General features: G+C 37.3%; 1 pseudogene; it reads left to right on the top strand.

Annotated features, from left to right (window-relative positions):
* The first annotated feature begins 1,017 nt into the window (after positions 1–1,017).
* LOC132107400 (uncharacterized) lies at positions 1,018–17,985 on the top strand (annotated as a pseudogene).
* Positions 17,986–24,057: the final 6,072 nt, after the last annotated feature.

Genomic DNA, 24,057 nt, shown 5'->3' on the forward strand with positions numbered 1-24,057 from the left:
TTATGTAATACACTTTTATATTAATGGTAAGGTACCAGAATTGATTGGCAAGCAGTTGCAGTTACTTCTGTTTAATGTATTGATTGTCATTGGTTTTCAATAAAAACCAACCTATCTACAATGAACAGAGAGAGAGTTAGATACAGAATAAGGTGGGGAAGAAACGTAAAAAAAGGGCACCAAGCTTCTCGTCAGAGGAACTTGAAGTTTTGCTGGACCTTGCCACCAGGTCGGAGATCACTCCGCTATGGTCCACTATAACCTGCACGTTTATGGCCGCGTATCCCTTTCGCGATATGTACGCCTGATCAATCACTGATGGATTGACAATAGGGATGAGTGTGCCATCCACCAGGCCCAAGACTCTGGGGATGCCAGCAATTTTTTTATATATAGCCACGTCAGGCAAAATGTCAAAAGGGCTTAAGTTTTGTCTAGGCCGGCGCCGTCTTTGATTCAATACAAGGACACGTTGGATCGCTGCCATAGTTGGTCACTTACTGGACACCACCATGCTTACCCGTTTATAGATCTTAGGCATTTAGAGCCAAATTGTTTGCCAGATTTTAATTATCAAAAGTGATTGCCAATTTAAATGCTTTAATGACATTATGAAATAGTCTAGGCTAATTACCACCATATTAGCTCTGATACTACAACTTCATGAATAGGCCTGTATCCATTGCAAACATATTTTATTATTAGTCTTAAAATGTCCATAACATAAAATCATTGTTTAGCCACAATATTGTCAACACAGTTTGACTTGTACTGCGCTGCACTGATTTCTAAAGACTGCTGCACAGTGGCCGTGACTAGCATCTTGAGCTCAAACAACACTAAGAGAGAGCTTACGAATGGTCTAGACCAACCTTACGAAAGTGTGACTTACAGAAGATATATTTAGCGTACGAACGTTTCGGGAATCGTGCCATAATGTTAAGAGAGAGGTTAAGGAATAAATTCCAACTGAGGGTTTCTGGAAAAGAGAATTTAACACTGTGATTGATTGGGACAATGTCTGAGAAAATGGTTTTGCTACCTCTAAAAACCCAGCTCACCAAATGATTAATTATAAATTAATCAATAAGGCATATGCCACTCCATGTTTATTAAATAAAATAAAAAGAAAGTCTGACCCTTTCTGTCAGCTGTGTAATAGATCAAGACAAGTTCTGGGACTGTTACTGAATTGTATTGCTCTGGTCCTTGGTACAGGGCTTGTTGTCGGATTAAAAAAAATATATATATATATACATATATATACATTCTTTAAAAAATTATCCTTTTGTGTGCCATTAGTGTGATGCTATAGCACTATAAATACAACAATTGTATACATTGCTTTATCTGTAGTATATTTAAGGAAAATTATTATAAAAGCACTGTCTTGTATTTGCTTTAGAAAATAATAATTGCATAATCTTAAATAATAATGCATAAACTTGTGTGTATATATATTTTTTTTCTTGCAGGTCGATATGCATGTATCATAGACAGGACAATACCTTTCCTTTCAATGGCAAGATATAGTTATTGAACCACTTCCCAATATCATAGTGGGTGAAAATGTAAGAAAGTTTCAGTGTGTTGACCAGATTGTTTCACTGAAATGCTGTGAAGAGACGTACAGTGTGGAGTGGACCCAGATAACCTCTGATGAAGTAGTGACTTCAGGTTGTACTGTACATACTGACTGGCAATATATTCTTACAAAATTTACTAACTGGAGTTTTCAGTTGCAGTGAATTGCTTTGTTCAGTTCCCCATGTTTTAATATGTTTTTAATCATTTGTATTTACTTGTTTCATTCAATCAGAGGACAAATGCATCACATTAAGACATAAAATCAAAACTGGAAATTGTGGGAGTAAAACCTTTACATGTCGACTCAAGAACCCAGTGCTTCAAGGTTTCACCTACAGCAGTAAAAGTGTTATTGTTAATAAAGTCGACGCAGGTAAATCTTATTTACTTTTTTTTATCCTTTGATGTTGCCACGTGTTTTTTTTTTTGTTGTTTATTTGTTTGTTTCAGCTGTCTAAAAGAGAATAAATAGTTTTTAATATTTTTCTGAAACTCAATCAAATATTTACTCTAGTGTTCAGCTGTAAAGATGGAACACTTGGGGCTGGACAGGAAGGTGATACTTTGACAGGACTCTGTGAAAAAGGCAAGGAAGGCACAATAAAATATAGATGTAGATCAGGTATATGGGTGCCTGAAGAGACAAACTGTATACTTCAAGTTATCAAAAACCTTGAAAAGGATGCTGCGGTAATTACCATCAACTGTTTATAAAAATACATAATCAACCATCCATTTAAAATATTCCTGATATTCACATTTCTTCTCTACTTTGTAACTTAGGTCTTGGTGGTGCAGGACATACCAGTATTTGTGGCTCAGCTGAGTACTGCTACAGAGAATAATACACAAGTGATAACACAGTCTGCTGTGACTGTCCAAACCATTGTTGGAATACTTGTGAAAGTTTCTGGTGTTTCACAAAACATTATCATCAATCAGCCGGTGATGGAGGTATGTACAATACAATGTCTACATGCACAATACATCAGTCAGATTGTGGCTTATCAAAACTTTGTCAAGATAAAATATTTTTAAATTATATTCATTTTCCCATCTAATAAAAAATTGTAACTTGTTTCAAACATTTTCAGAATTTCCTTAAAACAGTGGATATCCTTGTTTTGACATCTGCCATTGAATCCTGGAAATATTTAAACAATAACAACAGGACAGATAACACCAGCACAGCACTTCTGAGTGCCATTGAGACTATAAGTAGCCGTCTCACAAATGCCAATTTTAGGATTAATGCAAAATCAATTCAGTTGAATAGAACTGTAACAAACAGCACCTTTTATAATGGAATATCGAGCCTGCTAAACTCAACTACTGAGATCCAGATACCAGAGATTCCTAAATTAACCCCTATAACCATCATTGTCTTCACAACTCTTGACAGTATCCCACCTACTCGAGATACTAGTAAGAACGGCAGTAGCAAATCAGATGTGCGCATCAATGGAGATGTGGTTGTGGTAAAAGTTGACAAAACGATTAACAACATATCTTTTGCGTTTGACATTACTAATCAGTCGTTGGGAAATCCTCAGTGTGTCTTTTGGAACTTTTATCTTGATGCATGGGATTCCACTGGATGTAAAGCAAAGTCCTATAAAAGTAAAGGGATTGAAACTGGCAAGATTACATGTGAATGCGACCATACAACCTCTTTTTCAATCCTAATGTCACCGTTTTCCATTGATAACACAGCCTTAGCCTATATAACTTACATTGGCGTAGCTATTTCGATGGCCAGCTTGATTATATGCCTGATTATTGAGACTATTGTGTGGAGGTCAATGACATGAAATGAAACATCCTACATGCGACATGTCTCCATAGTCAACATTGCTGTGTCTCTGCTGATAGCAAACATCTGTTTTATCATTGGAGCCGCAGTCCCAGAAAGTGAGCAGCCAACCTCAGTGGGTCGCTGCAGTCCAGTGGTTTTCTTCATGCATTTCTTTTACCTGGCTCTTTTCTTCTGGATGTTAATGTCAGCACTGTTGCTCTTTTACCGTACAGTCATGGTCTTTTCTCAAATGTCAAGGGCTAAAATGATGGCCATTGCCTTCATAGTTAGTTATGGTGCACCTTTGCTCATAGCGGTCATTACGGTTGCATCAACAGCTGGACCTCAAAATCATGTTTCCAAAAGAAATGCATGCTGGCTGAACTGGTATGAATCAAATGCCCTGCTGGCATTTGTGGTTCCAGCTCTCACTATTGTAGCCATAAACCTTGGGGTTTTGATTGTGGTTCTGTATAAGATGTTGAAGAGAGGAGTTGGTGCTGCAACTCAACCAGATGAGAAACATGCCCTGGTGGTCATTGCCAGATGTGTGGCCATTTTGACTCCTATTTTTTGTCTAACATGGGGATTTGGAATTGGAACCATGGTGTCACAGGAATTAGGCATTCATGTGGTGTTTGCACTCCTCAATTCACTGCAGGTATCACTTTCTTGTAATGCATGTATATTTTATAATTCTATAACTATTCTTTACAAAGCCTCAAAACAACATATTCTAATGGAAAATAAGTTATTCCCAATGAAATTCAACAGCATTAGTATCATTTACTAGTAAAATTTTCCTCATATATTTGTATACATTTTTCAGGGATTCTTTATTTTGGTGTTTGGAACGGTTTTAGACAGCAAGGTATGAATTGATTTTTGTTGCTTGACAATTTGACAAACCATTTTGTCAGAATCATTTTACTGAAACTATTTTAGATTCATTTAGTACTTCTTCAGTGCTTTAACCCATATTGTCATACATGGTTGCAGATCCGTGAGGCTCTGGCAGGAAGACTGTCACTAAGGAACCTTTTCAGCTCTAACCGAACCAGGGTAATTCACAGCAAAACAATGCATATTATCCTTGAGATCTTCCTTGAGATAGATGTACTGTACATAGTTTACAGCTGATAACTTAAATCTCTAAATTACAGAATACCAATGCACCATCTTCTTCAAGTGGACAGGATTTCTTTCTAAGGAGAATTAGTAAGTGGATAAATTATAAACTGGTAAATTATATACAATTACAATTATATATAAGAAATATACATTATTAATAATAATGCATAACATCATTAATACTATTAAACTGGTCATAATATTAAATGTGTGTTTATATATTTTAAGTAATATACAAATAACCATTTGTAGGTGAGCGCAACTTATCTTCAGCCAGCATTTTCACAACTGCATCTTCGAACCGCTCCTATTCCTCAGATACTTTTATGAATGCTTGATCAGCTATTTAAGTCTTATTTAATAAATGTTAAATGATGTTAGCTTTGCCAAAATAATTTTCTAACCACTTCATAAATGCAGCCTCAGTTTGACCCATGCGTGGGTCCAATATTGTATCATCATTATGTTAAAAAAATCTATAAGCTGTGGAGCACAAAACTAGACATATATGGTATCTTTTTAAAGCTCAGAACCTCAGCTTTCAGGAAAACCCAATCACCTTTGCTTTTATGTTACATGAAAGAAGATTATAAGATCTGAATTTGACCCCCCCCCCCCCCCCCCATTCAATATTCAATTTCATATTTATCACACAAACTCTCCAAACATAGACTTTATTTTATAGAATATGAACTTTACATTAAAAAATTATCAAAAGAATCATAAAGATGAAAATGACTCATCTGAACAAGCAAGCACATGAGTCATATTCCTGCACCGATCACTACTTCCATAGCTTCTAGCCCCAAACTGTATATCAGCTAATTCTTTCAGTTGTTTTCTTCAAAATTATTTTGACTATTTTCACATGTCTGTGAGCATGCATGGCCCAACTACACTGTAATATGTCTCAGATGTGCAGATAAAAAAACATGCAATGCAGCCAAAAACTTGTATTAACCTTATCTTGGATTATCCTTGTTGTTGATGACATCATCATGTGTTGAGTCATACATCAAGAAAGTTGATGATCGTAGCTATCCATAGAATTGAGTGGAGATTTTTGTGGTCTGTCCTAGAGCATTTTGGGTATGGCTCCTTTTTTCTACAAGCACTCAAAACTATTTATTCTGAATGCCAGAGTGCTCACTGGTTCTTACATCTCCCCTTCCTTTTATCTTGGCAGGAGAAAGCATCAAGGTTGTCCTCTGTCACCCTTGCTTTTAAATTTATCATTAGAGCCTGTGGCTCAAGCGATCAGACAATGTCCTGCAGTAGTTCCAATAAGTTTTATGTATGCATCCCATAAAATGTAACTCTAGGCTGATGACATTTTGTTGTATATATCAGACATCACAAAGTCGGGTAAAGGAATGCTTAAAATTATTTGAAACATTTGGTAAACTGTCTGGTTATAAGATTAATTGGAACAAATCCATACTTGTGCCCCCTAATTTAGCTGCTAAATCAGAAATTCAAACCTTACCCACTATGTCAGCTACCAGTTTAATCATACAGCAGTATCAAAAATCTTGTAGAATAATAAACTGCCTAGAATTCACCTTAAATATATGCCGAGGCTGAAATCTCATGGTGGCTCATCCCTACCAGATTTTTGGTCCTATTATTTAGCATACCAGATGAGACACTTAGGACGTGGCTAGACGTTGACCTCGCTGTCCCATAGCAAGCTTTAGAAACAAATATTATATGCCCATTGCATCAATAGGATTTATCCTTTACTGGAATATCTGAGAGAGTTCTGGAAAAGTTTGGTTCAATTATATGCCATCCTATCAAATATTGCAAGCAGCAGAAAAGATTATGAGAGCTTCAGATTCTTACAATGACTCTACTCCCTTTTGACCAGTGTTGGGAAGGTTACTTTGGAAATGTAATAGGTTACAGATTACAAGTTACCCTACTTAAAATGTAATAGTAGTGTAACTTTTTTAATTACTTTAATAAAGTAATGTAACTAATTACTTTTCTAAATTTCTAATGAATGTTTATTTGCAACTGTTAATCATTTTCAAACATTTACACCAAGTCAAGTCAAGTCACCTTTATTTATATAACGCTTTAAAGAAAATACATTGCGTCAAAGTAACTGAACAACATTCATTAGGAAAACAGTGTGTGAATAATGCAAAATGACAGTTAAAGGCAGTTCGTCATTGAATTCAGTGATGTCATCTCTGTTCAGTTTAAATAATGTCTGTGCATTTATTTGCAATCAAGTAAACAATATCGCTGCAGATGAAGTGACACCAACTAAGCAAGCCAGAGGCGACAGCGGCAAGGAACCGAAACTCCATCTGTGACACAATGGAGAAAAAAACCTTGGGAGAAACCTTGGAGGGCTAGTTCTCTGACCAGATGAAACCAGTAGTTCAATTCCTGGCTGCAGCAAAGTCAGATTGTGCAGAAGAATCATCTGTTTCCTGTGGTCTTGTCCTTGTGGTCATCTGACACAAGGTCTTTACAGGGGATTTGTATCTGGGGCTCTAGTTGTCCTGGTCTTCGCTGTCTTTCAGGGCTGTAGAGGTCCTTTCTAGGTGCTGATCCACCATCTGGTCTGGATACGTACTGGATCCGGGTGACTGCAGTGACCCTCTGAAATGGATTCAGACTGGATCTGGTGGCTACGGTGACCTCGGAATAAGAGAGAAACAGACTAATATTAGCGTAGATGCCATTCTTTTAATGATTTAGCAAATACATCGAGTGTTATGGGAAGTGTTACCGGTTTACCTAATTAATGCAGCCTAAAAATCCTTTAACGGATTTGGATATTAAAAGCATATTAGTATGTTATGTGTAAGCCAGGTTAAAGAGATGGGTCTTTAATCTAGATTTAAACTGCAAGAGTGTGTCTGCCTCCCGAACAATGTTAGGTAGGTTATTCCAGAGCTTAGGTGCCAAATAGGAAAAGGATCTGCCGCCCGCAGTTGATTTTGATATTCTAGGTATTATCAAATTGCCTGTTGAGTTTTGAAAACATAGTGGACGTAGAGGATTATAATGTAAAAGGAGCTCATTCAAATACTGAGGTGCTAAATCATTCAGGGCTTTATAAGTAATAAGCAATATTTTAAAATCTATACCATGTTTGATAGGGAGCCAGTGCAGTGTTGACAGGACCGGGCTAATATGGTCAAGAACTCTTGCTGCTGCATTTTTGACTAGCTGTAGTTTGTTTACTAAGCGTGCAGAACAACCACCCAATAAAGCATTACAATAATCTAACCTTGAGGTCATAAATCCATGGATTAACAATTCTGCATTTGACATTGAGAGCATAGGCCGTAATTTAGATATATTTTTGAGATGGAAAAATGCAGTTTTACAAATGCTAGAAACATGGATTTCTAAGGAAAGATTGCGATCAAATAGCACACCTAAGTTCCCAACTGATGACAAAGAATTGACAGAGCAGCCATCAAGTCTTAGACAGTGTTCTAGGTTAATACATGCAGAGTTTTTAGGTCCTATAATTAACACCTCTGTTTTTTCAGAATTTAGCAGTAAGAAATTACTCGTCATCCAGTTTTTTATATCGATTATGCATTCCATTAGTTTTTCAAATTGGTGTGTTTCACCGGGCCGTGAAGAAATATAGAGCTGAGTATCATCAGCATAACAGTGAAAGCTAACACCATGTTTCCTGATGATATCTCCCAAGGGTAACATATAAAGCGTGAAGATTAGCGGCCCTAGTACTGAGCCTTGAGGTACTCCATACTGCACTTGGGATCGATATGATACCTCTTCATTCACTGCTACGAATTGATGGCGGTCATATAATTACGATTTAAACCATGCTAATGCACTTCCATTAATGCCAACAAAGTGTTCAAGTCTATGCAAAAGAATGTTGTGGTCATTTGTGTCAAACGCAGCACTAAGCTCCAATAGAACTAATAGAGAGATATAACCACGATCAGATGATAAGAGCAGGTCATTTGTTACTGTAAGGAGAGCAGTCTCAGTACTATGATGCGGTCTAAATCCTGACTGGAAATCCTCACATATACCATTTTTCTCTAAGAAAGAATATAATTGTGAGGATACCACCTTTTCAAGTATCTTGGACAGAAAAGGGAGATTCGAGATTGGTCTACAATTAACTAGTTCTTTGGGGTCAAGTTGTGGTTTTTTGATGATAGGCTTAATAACAGCCAGTCTGAAGGTTTTGGGGACATATCCTTAATGACAATGAGGAATTAATAATAGTCAGAAGAGGATCTATGACTTCTGGAAGCACCTCTTTAAGAAGCTTAGATGGTATAGGGTCTAACATGCATGTTGTTGGTTTAGATGATTTAACAAGTTTATACAATTCTTCCTCTCCTATAGTAGAGAATGAGTGGAACTGTTCCTCAGGGGGTCTATAGTGCACTGTCTGATGCGATACTGTAGCTGACGGCTCAATGGTTACAATTTTATCTCTAATAGTATCGTTTTTAGAAGTAAAGTAGTTCATACAGTCATTACTGCTGTGGTGTTGGGAAATGTCAACACTTGTTGAGGCTTTATTTTTTGTTAATTTAGCCACTGTATTGAATAAATACCTGGGGTTATGTTTGTTTTCTTCTAAAAGAGAAGAAAAGTAATCGGCTCTAGCAGTTTTTAATGCTTTTCTGTAGGATAGGTTACTTTCCCGCCAAGCAATACGAAATACCTCTAGATTTGTTTTCCTCCAGCTGCGCTCCATTTTTCGGGCTGCTCTCTTTAGGGTGCGAGTATGCTCATTATACCATGGTGTCAGATTGGTTTTCTTAACCTTCCTTAAGAGTAAAGGAGCAACTGTATTTAAAATGCTAGAAAAGAGAGAGTCCATAGTTTCTGTTACATCATCAAGTTGTTCTGAGGTTTTGGATATGCTAAGGAATTCGGATACATCAGGAAGATACCTTAAAAAGCAGTCTTTTTTGGTAGAAGTGATGGTTCTACCATACTTGTAACAAGAAGTAGAATTTACAATTTTGGCTATATGAAGTTTGCACAAAACTAAATAATGATCTGAGATATCACTTGGCTGCATTATTTCAACACTATAAACATCAATTCCATGTGACAGTATTAAATCTAGAGTATGATTTCGACAATGAGTAGGTCCTGAAATGTGTTGTCTAACCCCAATAGAGTTCAGAATGTCTATAAATGCTGATCCCAATGCATCTTCTCCATTATCAACATGGATATTAAAATCACCAACTATTAAAACTTTATCTGCAGGCAGAACTAACTCGGATGTAAAATCAGCAAACTCTTTAATAAAGTCTGTATGGTGCCCTGGTGGCCTGTATACAGTAGCCAGTACAAACATCACAGGGGATTTATCATTAACATTTGTTTCTCTGGATAATGTTATATGAAGCACCATTACTTCAAACGAGTTATACTTGAAGCCTACCCTCTGAAAAATTCAGAAAACATTGTTATAAAATGAAGCAACACCTCCCCCTTTGCCTTTTAGACGCGGCTCATGTTTATAACATAATATCTTGGGGGGTGGACTCATTTAAAATAATGTAATCATTACCATGCAGGTTTAACCTTACAGTAGTGTTCAATACTGTCAGACTTTCACAATCCTTCATCAGTTGAATTAAGATGATCACATTTGAACACATCCACCACACAATCAGACTTTAGTTCTGCCTTTTACTTTGAGATTAAATGCAGATTTAAAATCAAAAGAAATAGTTAATAGATACTGTTTTGGAAAACAAATCTTTGCATAACGATATTAAACACTGCATCTAACAGTGTTTTGGGGAAAAAATAGTTGATTAAAAAATTATAATAAATAAAAGCATAAACATCAACTCAAATACAGTTATCTAATAAGCATACATCCTATTCTGTGTACTAAACTCCTGAAATGTTGTTGTCTTTTTGAAACATTGCTGTCTCTTTGCAAGGGTGTAGATTATGCGGGGGAAGTGCCCCCCCCCCCCACTTTTAATATAACGGGAAATTCGTCCCCCGCACTTTTACGGTCAAGTGTGTTGGCATAGAGGTTTTCAAGAGCTGGTGTGAATAAATATTGATTCAAACTCAAAGAGACAGGACCGTCTGCGCATGACATGATATTTTTACTAGCCTATTTAAAATAACTGATTTCTATTTGAATATATTTCAAAATGTAATTTATTGAGATTTCAAAGCTGAATTTTTTGCAACATTACTCCATTCACACGATCCTTCAGAAATAATTCTGATATTCAGATTTGCTGCTAAAAAAAAAACAAAACAAAAAAACAATGATAATGTTGAAAACAGCGGAGTAGATTTTTTCTTTTAGAAGTTTCTTTGATGGATAGAAAGTTCAGAAGAACAGTATTTATATGAAATAGAAATCTTTTGTAAAATGACGTCTTTATCATTACTTTTGATCAAATTAAAGAATCCTTGCAAAATAAAAGTACTAATTTCCATGAATTTTTTTTTCCAAAAAATGCAAAAACTTTTTATTTCAAATAAATGGTGATCTTTGGATCCTTCTATTCATCAAAGAATACTGAAAAAATGTACTCATATGTTTTAAATATTGATAATCAGCAAATCAGCATTATAAGAATGATTTCTGAAGGATGAGACACTGAAGACTGGAGTAATGATGCTGAAAATACAGCTTGGATCACAGGAATAAATTACATTTTAAAATATATTCAAATAGAAAACAGTTATTTTAAATAGTAAAAATATTTCACAATATTACTGCTTTTGCTGTATTCTGGATAAAATAAATGCAGGCTTATTGAGCAGAAGAAACTTCTTTAAAAACATAAAAAATCTTACTGTTATAAAACTGTTGACTGGTAGGCTATATAGATTACAGAAATTTTATATTGTAATGTTTTATATTATATTGTTATGGCAACAAAATGGATATATATATATACGTATATATGTAATTTCTGTCCCCCTCACTTCTGAAAAGATGGCTACGCACGCCCCTGTCTCTTTGTACATGATATGATGATATAAATAAGTTAAATAGTCATGAAGTGACTCAGAGCAGTTCTAGGGATTATGTTTGTGTTCAGGTACTCACATATTGAGGCGGCAGAGGCTGAAAACACTGTGAGCTTCAGTAGGCCTATATGTGTAGTAAATTAAACCGCATGTCTGCGCCATTCATTTCCATGAAGGGTGGACTGGGAAAAAAAAATTGGCTGGGAAATCTCACACTCATACACCCACAACACACTCTGAAACATGGACAACCCTATTTTTTGTATGGACCTGACATGAAAAAAGATTTAAATCCTTAGGTTGTGGACATTCTTAACATGCTGCCTCTTACGTTTGACGTTACAAAGGCGCTGTCCCAAGTGAAGGTGCTGAATTAGTTGGCATCGATTGCTCAGGAATCGATTTTCCACTTCACGCGAAGGTGCATTAAGAAAGACAACACGTTCTATGCAAATGAAACATTCCTAAAATTATTCGCAGTATAATTTATTTTAACATTGTTTAAGTTATCAGTAAAATATAGACTATAATTTAAATTATCAAATGGTCAGTAATATGTTCACACAATATGTGACGGTTAGACGAACCGGGTATCCATCGCTAATCATCCACCCTCCTTATCCCGTTGTGCCACTTCTGCCGCTTCTTGACATGGGTTTAACGACTTCTAAAAATTATGTAATACACTTTTATATTAATGGTAAGGTACCAGAATTGATTGGCAAGCAGTTGCAGTTACTTCTGTTTAATGTATTGATTGTCATTGGTTTTCAATAAAAACCAACCTATCTACAATGAACAGAGAGAGAGTTAGATACAGAATATGGTGGGGAAGAAACGTAAAAAAAAGGGCACCAAGCTTCTCGTCAGAGGAACTTGAAGTTTTGCTGGACCTTGCCACCAGGTCGGAGATCACTCCGCTATGGTCCACTATAACCTGCACGTTTATGGCCGCGTATCCCTTTCGCGATATGTACGCCTGATCAATCACTGATGGATTGACAATAGGGATGAGTGTGCCATCCACCAGGCCCAAGACTCTGGGGATGCCAGCAATTTTTTTATATATAGCCACGTCAGGCAAAATGTCAAAAGGGCTTAAGTTTTGTCTAGGCCGGCGCCGTCTTTGATTCAATACAAGGACACGTTGGATCGCTGCCATAGTTGGTCACTTACTGGACACCACCATGCTTACCCATTTATAGATCTTAGGCATTTAGAGCCAAATTGTTTGCCAGATTTTAATTATCAAAAGTGATTGCCAATTTAAATGCTTTAATGACATTATGAAATAGTCTAGGCTAATTACCACCATATTAGCTCTGATACTACAACTTCATGAATAGGCCTGTATCCATTGCAAACATATTTTATTATTAGTCTTAAAATGTCCATAACATAAAATCATTGTTTAGCCACAATATTGTCAACACAGTTTGACTTGTACTGCGCTGCACTGATTTCTAAAGACTGCTGCACAGTGGCCGTGACTAGCATCTTGAGCTCAAACAACACTAAGAGAGAGCTTACGAATGGTCTAGACCAACCTTACGAAAGTGTGACTTACAGAAGATATACTTAGCGTACGAACGTTTCGGGAATCGTGCCATAATGTTAAGAGAGAGGTTAAGGAATAAATTCCAACTGAGGGTTTCTGGAAAAGAGAATTTAACACTGTGATTGATTGGGACAATGTCTGAGAAAATGGTTTTGCTACCTCTAAAAACCCAGCTCACCAAATGATTAATTATAAATTAATCAATAAGGCATATGCCACTCCATGTTTATTAAATAAAATAAAAAGAAAGTCTGACCCTTTCTGTCAGCTGTGTAATAGATCAAGACAAGTTCTGGGACTGTTACTGAATTGTATTGCTCTGGTCCTTGGTACAGGGCTTGTTGTCGGATTAAAAAAAAAATATATATATATACATATATATACATTCTTTAAAAAATTATCCTTTTGTGTGCCATTAGTGTGATGCTATAGCACTATTAATACAACAATTGTATACATTGCTTTATCTGTAGTATATTTAAGGAAAATTATTATAAAAGCACTGTCTTGTATTTGCTTTAGAAAATAATAATTGCATAATCTTAAATAATAATGCATAAACTTGTGTGTATATATATTTTTTTTCTTGCAGGTCGATATGCATGTATCATAGACAGGACAATACCTTTCCTTTCAATGGCAAGATATAGTTATTGAACCACTTCCCAATATCATAGTGGGTGAAAATGTAAGAAAGTTTCAGTGTGTTGACCAGATTGTTTCACTGAAATGCTGTGAAGAGACGTACAGTGTGGAGTGGACCCAGATAACCTCTGATGAAGTAGTGACTTCAGGTTGTACTGTACATACTGACTGGCAATATATTCTTACAAAATTTACTAACTGGAGTTTTCAGTTGCAGTGAATTGCTTTGTTCAGTTCCCCATGTTTTAATATGTTTTTAATCATTTGTATTTACTTGTTTCATTCAATCAGAGGACAAATGCATCACATTAAGACATAAAATCAAAACTGGAAATTGTGGGAGTAAAACCTTTACATGTCGACTCAAGAACCCAGTGCTTCAAGGTTTCACCTACAGCAGTAAAAGTGTTATTGTTAATAAAGTCGACGCAGGTAAATCTTATTTACTTTTTTTTATCCTTTGATGTTGCCACGTGTTTTTTTTTTTTGTTGTTTATTTGTTTGTTTCAGCTGTCTAAAAGAGAATAAATAGTTTTTAATATTTTTCTGAAACTCAATCAAATATTTACTCTAGTGTTCAGCTGTAAAGATGGAACACTTGGGGCTGGACAGGAAGGTGATACTTTGACAGGACTCTGTGAAAAAGGCAAGGAAGGCACAATAAAATATAGATGTAGATCAGGTATATGGGTGCCTGAAGAGACAAACTGTATACTTCAAGTTATCAAAAACCTTGAAAAGGATGCTGCGGTAATTACCATCATCTGTTTATAAAAATACATAATCAACCATCCATTTAAAATATTCCTGATATTCACATTTCTTCTCTACTTTGTAACTTAGGTCTTGGTGGTGCAGGACATACCAGTATTTGTGGCTCAGCTGAGTACTGCTACAGAGAATAATACACAAGTGATAACACAGTCTGCTGTGACTGTCCAAACCATTGTTGGAATACTTGTGAAAGTTTCTGGTGTTTCACAAAACATTATCATCAATCAGCCGGTGATGGAGGTATGTACAATACAATGTCTACATGCACAATACATCAGTCAGATTGTGGCTTATCAAAACTTTGTCAAGATAAAATATTTTTAAATTATATTCATTTTCCCATCTAATAAAAAATTGTAACTTGTTTCAAACATTTTCAGAATTTCCTTAAAACAGTGGATATCCTTGTTTTGACATCTGCCATTGAATCCTGGAAATATTTAAACAATAACAACAGGACAGATAACACCAGCACAGCACTTCTGAGTGCCATTGAGACTATAAGTAGCCGTCTCACAAATGCCAATTTTAGGATTAATGCAAAATCAATTGAGTTGAATAGAACTGTAACAAACAGCACCTTTTATAATGGAATATCGAGCCTGCTAAACTCAACTACTGAGATCCAGATACCAGAGATTCCTAAATTAACCCCTATAACCATCATTGTCTTCACAACTCTTGACAGTATCCTACCTACTCGAGATACTAGTAAGAACGGCAGTAGCAAATCAGATGTGCGCATCAATGGAGATGTGGTTGTGGTAAAAGTTGACAAAACGATTAACAACATATCTTTTGCGTTTGACATTACTAATCAGTCGTTGGGAAATCCTCAGTGTGTCTTTTGGAACTTTTATCTTGATGCATGGGATTCCACTGGATGTAAAGCAAAGTCCTATAAAAGTAAAGGGATTGAAACTGGCAAGATTACATGTGAATGCGACCATACAACCTCTTTTTCAATCCTAATGTCACCGTTTTCCATTGATAACACAGCCTTAGCCTATATAACTTACATTGGCGTAGCTATTTCGATGGCCAGCTTGATTATATGCCTGATTATTGAGACTATTGTGTGGAGGTCAATGACATGAAATGAAACATCCTACATGCGACATGTCTCCATAGTCAACATTGCTGTGTCTCTGCTGATAGCAAACGTCTGTTTTATCATTGGAGCCGCAGTCCCAGAAAGTGAGCAGCCAACCTCAGTGGGTCGCTGCAGTCCAGTGGTTTTCTTCATGCATTTCTTTTACCTGGCTCTTTTCTTCTGGATGTTAATGTCAGCACTGTTGCTCTTTTACCGTACAGTCATGGTCTTTTCTCAAATGTCAAGGGCTAAAATGATGGCCATTGCCTTCATAGTTGGTTATGGTGCACCTTTGCTCATAGCGGTCATTACGGTTGCATCAACAGCTGGACCTCAAAATCATGTTTCCAAAAGAAATGCATGCTGGCTGAACTGGTATGAATCAAATGCCCTGCTGGCATTTGTGGTTCCAGCTCTCACTATTGTAGCCATAAACCTTGGGGTTTTGATTGTGGTTCTGTATAAGATGTTGAAGAGAGGAGTTGGTGCTGCAACTCAACCAGATGAGAAACATGCCCTGGTGGTCATTGCCAAATGTGTGGCCATTTTGACTCCTATTTTTTGTCTAACATGGGGATTTGGAATTGGAACCATGGTGTCACAGGAATTAGGCATTCATGTGGTGTTTGCACTCCTCAATTCACTGCAGGTATCACTTTCTTGTAATGCATGTATATTTTATAATTCTATAACTATTCTTTACAAAGCCTCAAAACAACATATTCTAATGGAAAATAAGTTATTCCCAATGAAATTCAACAGCATTAGTATCATTTACTAGTAAAATTTTCCTCATATATTTGTATACATTTTTCAGGGATTCTTTATTTTGGTGTTTGGAACGGTTTTAGACAGCAAGGTATGAATTGATTTTTGTTGCTTGACAATTTGACAAACCATTTTGTCAGAATCATTTTACTGAAACTATTTTAGATTCATTTAGTACTTCTTCAGTGCTTTAACCCATATTGTCATACATGGTTGCAGATCCGTGAGGCTCTGGCAGGAAGACTGTCACTAAGGAACCTTTTCAGCTCTAACCGAACCAGGGTAATTCACAGCAAAACAATGCATATTATCCTTGAGATCTTCCTTGAGATAGATGTACTGTACATAGTTTACAGCTGATATCTTAAATCTCTAAATTACAGAATACCAATGCACCATCATCTTCAAGTGGACAGGATTTCTTTCTAAGGAGAATTAGTAAGTGGATAAATTATAAACTGGTAAATTATATACAATTACAATTATATATAAGAAATATACATTATTAATAATAATGCATAACATCATTAATACTATTAAACTGGTCATAATATTAAATGTGTGTTTATATATTTTAAGTAATATACAAATAACCATTTGTAGGTGAGCGCAACTTATCTTCAGCCAGCATTTTCACAACTGCATCTTCGAACCGCTCCTATTCCTCAGATACTTTTATGAATGCTTGATCAGCTATTTAAGTCTTATTTAATAAATGTTAAATGATGTTAGCTTTGCCAAAATAATTTTCTAACCACTTCATAAATGCAGCCTCAGTTTGACCCATGCGTGGGTCCAATATTGTATCATCATTATGTTAAAAAAATCTATAAGCTGTGGAGCACAAAACTAGACATATATGGTATCTTTTTAAAGCTCAGAACCTCAGCTTTCAGGAAAACCCAATCACCTTTGCTTTTATGTTACATGAAAGAAGATTATAAGATCTGAATTTGACCCCCCCCCCCATTCAATATTCAATTTCATATTTATCACACAAACTCTCCAAACATAGACTTTATTTTATAGAATATGAACTTTACATTAAAAAATTATCAAAAGAATCATAAAGATGAAAATGACTCATCTGAACAAGCAAGCACATGAGTCATATTCCTGCACCGATCACTACTTCCATAGCTTCTAGCCCCAAACTGTATATCAGCTAATTCTTTCAGTTGTTTTCTTCAAAATTATTTTGACTATTTTCACATGTCTGTGAGCATGCATGGCCCAACTACACTGTAATATGTCTCAGATGTGCAGATAAAAAAACATGCAATGCAGCCAAAAACTTGTATTAACCTTATCTTGGATTATCCTTGTTGTTGATGACATCATCATGTGTTGAGTCATACATCAAGAAAGTTGATGATCGTAGCTATCCATAGACATGTCGATCATGACTCTAGTCCATTCAGAGCCTGAGATCTAAGGTTCCAAATTTGAGGAGGTGTGGCCACTAAGCACAAATTCATGCAGCTGTGTTCATCAGTTGCAGTTACTTTTTATGTGTTTATCATAAAATTACAATAAAACATGCAATATAATATATGCAATATTCCACCACTGTGTTAAAATTTTTAAAATACAGAGGGTTTTCTGTATATTGAGACCATTTGTATAATTTTTCTCCAGTGTATGTAGGTAGGGCACTCTTTTAAATTCAGGTATCAAAAATGGAGACATAAAGAACACCAACATCAATACCTCCTTTCAGTAAAATCAAAATAAATTTGGTTTAGAAAGAGATATAAATTTGATTCTTTTTCCTCGGGTTACTGCTACCTAGCGGGATCAAAAAAAAATTTTTGCAGGGTCAAAGACCAAACGGAGCCTAAATTACAGATTTTTAAATAATAATATCACTTTTTATATGATTTTATCATAAAATTTAGAATAAATACAATATATTATATGCAATATTCCACTACTGTATTACAATTTAGAGGATTTTCTGTAAAATTACATTTTTTATTTTTTATCAATTTACTCCAATGTATGTAGGTAGGGCACATTTTAGATTCAGATATGCCTAATTCTCCAAAAAAAAAAAATATATATATATGTCATGGCTTACGCTGCTGGAAGGAACACGGAGCCGAGGGATAAACGAAACAAGGATTTATTAAATCAAACATAGGCAAGGTAAGTAGCAAATAACAGGTGGCAAATAACAGGTAACAAGTGGACAAGTAGACAAGTAGACAAGTAACAAGTAGACGAGTAGACCCGACAAAACAGAACTGAAAGGACAAGGCTTTTGTACAAGGGATAATTGGGAAAACACAGGTGGATGGCATGACTTAATTAACAGGGACATGGAACACATGCGGAAATGACTAGACACACCTGGGAACTAATCAAACCACAGAGACAGAAACTGGGTAACAGGGGCAAAAAACACACAAAATGTGTCCAGGTGTGTGACAGTACTCCCCCCTCCCGGTAGGTGCGTCCTCGCACCGTAGAAACAACAAAGGGAGGCCAGCAGACAGGGACCACAGAGGAAGGAGCCAGGGAGGAGATGACGGAGGGAGGAGCCAGGGAGGAGACAGGAAGGATCTGAAGCAGGAGGCACCCAGCAGGACCCAGGCCACAGCCATAACGGCCCAAGGTGGGGCCGACGAAGGAAGGAGCCATGGAGGAGGAATGGTCACCGACTCCAGGGACTCGACCCACGGCAACGGAGCAAGTGGAGGAGGAGCCCGAGGCGGAGACGGAGAGCCGAAGAGCCAGGGTGACGGGGAGGAGCCGGAGGTCCTAGGCGGAACTGATGGCTCTGGTGACTGACGCGGCGATGTGGATCCGGAAGGCGGCGGTGAGGCCAGAGTGACCGAGGACTGAGGTGTAGCCGAGGGGATGAAGGAGCCTGACGGAGCCTGACGGAGCCGGAGGGACGGAGGGATGAGGCGAAGCCGGAGGAGTGGAGTCCCGAGGCATAGGATGGACGACGCCAGACCAAGGCGGAGCCGGAGGGACGAGGGAGCCAGGCAGAACCTGCGGACTGCCGGGCCACGGTGGAGAGGAAGGAGCCAGGAGCCATGGTGGAGCCGACGGGTCAACGGGCCGAGGCGGAGTCCAGGCCTCAGAGGCTGGAGGCGGAGGTGAGGGAGACGCCGACCAAGGCGTCGCTGGAGGATGGCGGTCCCGCTGAGCTCGCACCACAATGATGGTAGGCTGAGGGCGAGCAGAGGGGCAGCCAGACGACAGCGGAGGAGGAGGCAGGAGTGGGTGGGAGGGTGGGAATTTTGGAGGAGCAGGCATTGGAGTAAGCTCTGGGGCTGGAGCCCTTCCTGGGCTTAACGAAGGATCAGGAGCCCGTCCTGGGCTTAACGGAGGATCAGGAGCCCGTCCTGGGCTTAACGGGGGTTCAGGAGCCCGTCCTGGGCTTAACGGGGGTTCAGGAGCCCGTCCTGGGCTTAACGGGGGTTCAGGAGCCCGTCCTGGGCTTAACGGGGGTTCAGGAGCCCGTCCTGGGCTTAACGGGGGTTCAGGAGCCCGTCCTGGGCTTAACGGGGGTTCAGGAGCCCGTCCTCGGCTTAAAGGAGGTTCAGGAGCCTGTCCTGGGCTTAAAGGAGGATCAGGAGCCCTTCCTGGGCTTACAGGAGGATCAGGAGCCCGTCCTGGGCTTACAGGAGGATCAGGAGCCCGTCCTGGGCTTACAGGAGGATCAGGAGCCCGTCCTGGGCTTAACGAGGGAACAGGAGCCCGTCCTGGGCTTAACGAGGGAAACTGACATAGGTGAATTGGAAACGCCCTCATTTTGACCCATTTGGCGCTCCACATTTTGCTCCCTCGTGGTGGGCAGTGTCGCCGGCTCTCGCACCTGGTCTGACGGGTTGCTCTCTGGCTCTCCGTCATCGGTGGGCTCGGGCTTATGCCTCGTACCGTGGGGGGATTGTAGGCTGGGCTCTGGGTCCAGAGTGGACCTGGCGAGATCCTCCATTGGGCCGACCGTGAGAGGTGACCCATTTCTCACCAGATTCCACTCTATGAATGCGGCGAAATCCTCCCGAGGACCATCTTCGGGCGACAACGCTCTGCACCTGGAGTTCAGGCTGGCGTGATATAAGGTGCAGAGCGCGTGGTCCGGGTAGCTGGTGGCATTAGCTAGGAAGAGAAACCGTCTAGTATGGTCCTCGAGAGAAAGTCCCTCCTGCTCCAGCAGGAGGAGGAGGTATTCGGGGCGATAGAGGGGATCCATGACACACTACGGAAAGAAAAAGACTGTGAAAAAACGGAAAACAAAACGGAGAGAAAACACGCAGTTTTTAACTTTTTGGTCGGGTCTTCTGTCACGGCTTACGCTGCTGGAAGGAACACGGAGCCGAGGGATAAACGAAACCGAAAACGAAACCCTATTAAATCAAACATATGCAAGGTAAGTAGCAAATAACAGGTGGCAAGTGGCAAGTAACAGGTAACAAGTGGACAAGTAGACAAGTTGACAGGTAACAAGTGGACAAGTTGACAAGTAACAAGTAGACGAGTAGACCCGACAAAACAGAACTGAAAGGACAAGGCTTTTGTACAAGGGATAATTGGGAAAACACAGGTGGATGGCATGACTTAATTAACAGGGACATGGAACACATGCGGAAATGACTAGACACACCTGGGAACTAATCAAACCACATAGAGACAGAAACTGGGTAACAGGGGCAAAAAACACACAAAATGAGTCCAGGTGTGTGACAATATATATATATATATATATATATATATATATATATATATATATATAAATGTAATTGTTTCACCAATAATGAAATGCCTCTTTACTTTAAATAACTTGCTCTCTGGTACTTTATCCATTTTCATAGATGCAGAATTATAGACCATAATGGTAAAATAAAGGCTTCAAAATAATTTATTTTTATTTTACTTCCCCTCAATATGACTCAAAATCTCATGGGATATTTTGGCCTGTAACCTAGTTCCCACTGCTAAATGTCAACCTCACTAATATAAAAGACAATTACACATTCCTGGAAGCGTAATTAAATTGTTATATTATTAATACAACTTTGTATAATCAGTTGTAGAACAAAATTCTCTTAAGGTATTAATATATAATTATTTCACCTGAAAAATCTGAATGAATTGTTGTTAATATCAATTGCTATTAAATGCTATTGATGTTTTTTAATTATTATTGGTTCTGATTACTTACTTTACAGGAACTCCTAATCCACAGCTGATTTTATTTTGAATTTGAATGACCACACAGTCTGAATTTTGCATGTATTTGCTGCGTGCCCTTCATCTTGGTGAGAATACTTTTAGATTATCATTACTGGATTAGTCACTGGTTTGACGCCAATTCCTGAATTTACTGTTAAGGATGTAAATTGTGGTGCTGCTGATTTGTTTATATTGTTGCTCTGGTGCACATCCTGAAAACATTCCAAAATAAAAAAGATATATATATAATAATAAAAAATAAAAAAAAATAAAAAAAAAATAAAAACCACTCTCCCTCATGATCTGAGTACTGAAGTTGATTTCTGCACTGTTTCTAATATTTTTCTTTAACATACAAGCTATTACTATGTACTAAACACATAATAGGATATAAATAAATAGGAAAGAAGACATTCACATTCAGCTTCATCACATGTTGAATGCAACCTCACCTTTGAATAATATAAATAGAATAGGATCAAATAATAGGTACTAAACAAATGACAACAAAATACCAGCTCACATTTTACTTGGTTTCTTGAATGGAATTATTAACCTTCATGTGCAAGTTTTGTCATTTTGAATGAGCATGCAAAACAGAATCATTTCCATGGGTGCTTATTTAACAAACAAATACGTTTGAAGAAAACAAGACACTAATTTGCAAGTGTGTTCCCTAACAATAAATCTCTCTTTTTAAAACCTTTCCTTTTAGTAAATCTCCTACTAAATGTAAGTTGACAGTAGTGTAAACAGTACTTACAGTAATCATGTTTACATAAAATTTTTGATGAGAAAAAAATCTTTTGAATCTATATAGTTGTACTTGGACTAGAATGTATGATGTACTGTAAATAATAAAGAAGTTAGATTTAAATGTGTATCGTGTGTGATAAAAACCAAACACTTGAACAGTTATAAAATGTACATGTTATAATCAATATACACTTTTATTTTGTCTTTTCATAACATTACCATAACATTATGCAACTGTCTATATTCAAGGTCTCCACAACAGTCAAATAAAGAGGCTCAGTGATTTCACCTGATGCTGAATAAAAATAGTATGTTACCACATATTTCCATTGTCATATGTGGGTTAGATGAGCTGGATGCGGCAGTGGTCACCATAACAGGGAACCATAACCACATCACTGGAGGCTTAAAAAAACAAATCAAACAAGGTACAAGGTATATCAGACCCCTTGATCTGAGATCAAATAAAATCTTTGAGATTGGAAGTAAGATTTTACTTCAGTGGGCTGAAATGGGCACCGAAAGTTCATTTGAATTGTGTCTAGCTTTATCTATAACACAGTTTAGAAGCTTGAAATTAAACAAATTCGTACACTGGCCACCCAGTATTTGACATTCAAAAACAGCAGAATTCTTAAGTCTAAAAGTCTTATTTCTAAAAGTACATCAAGGTTTAAACATGAAAATGATTTATCTAAATCAGCCACAAATTACAATCTAACCAAACATAGTTGGACAAAGCATGCTGCTCTGAGTTACATTTGTTAGCCAAATCTCAATGGAAAGACTGAAGCCATGACTTTTGTGTGTTCACTTATCCAGGTAGCCTATGGACTTGGGGAATGTGAAATGCAAATGTGAGAGAGCGCTTTGTAAATTAGCTTTCGCCCGCCCCACTGCATTCGTCAACTTTCCTTAATTCTCATTCAAGCCAACTTTTCACTCTGGAAACTGGTTCACAGTGAACATGTTGTTATGACAGATAACATTCTCTAAAACTTGCTGATCCTCTCTTTTAAAATGCAGATTGTAAGGTCAGTATGTTTGTCTCTGGTTAATATATATGTAGAAAAGTGCTCAAATAAGATTATTAAGGTTCTTATCTAAAAAAAGATTCATCTTAAAATACATATATACTCTTATCTTACAAATGTATAGAATTTTGGTGTTCACAGAATATGTGGATCAAACCATTTTAAACCTCAATGTCAATTTTTATGAATTTATTAGTTTTATACTTGATCTTCAAACAATGTATCTCAATTTTGTTTCTTAATATGTGATATCTTTTCTATATTCAGTTTATGGCAATTATTGAAACAAAATAACAGGTTTCCATATGAATTTATTTAGCCAGTGTTTTAAAAGGCAGCATCTAGCTGTGGCAAAGCTTTTAAGTTTCGTGGTTTGATGAGGTTTAATAAGTGAGTCTTTTTAAAAATTCAATGTGATCTCCTTAGGATCAAGACACTGTCTGGTGCAGGAATGCTGCTTTTTACTGCGCTATTCATTTTTAGCCAAGTAAGTTCATAAAGGCTATATATATATATATATATATATATATATATATATAAGTAAGTTCATAAAGGCTATATATATATATATATATATATATATATATATATATATATTCTGAATGCCAAATACTGTACTACATACTGCTCTGACTGATGATCATGCCATTTAATTCATTTAACACTAGTCATCACCTAAAAGCTTCAAATTCATTTAAATGTTAACATTACAGTATGTATGTTTTCTAATATATACTGTGAG

The sequence above is a fragment of the Carassius carassius genome, chromosome 27, assembly GCF_963082965.1.
Source record: "Carassius carassius chromosome 27, fCarCar2.1, whole genome shotgun sequence".
Lineage (NCBI taxonomy): Eukaryota > Metazoa > Chordata > Actinopteri > Cypriniformes > Cyprinidae > Carassius > Carassius carassius.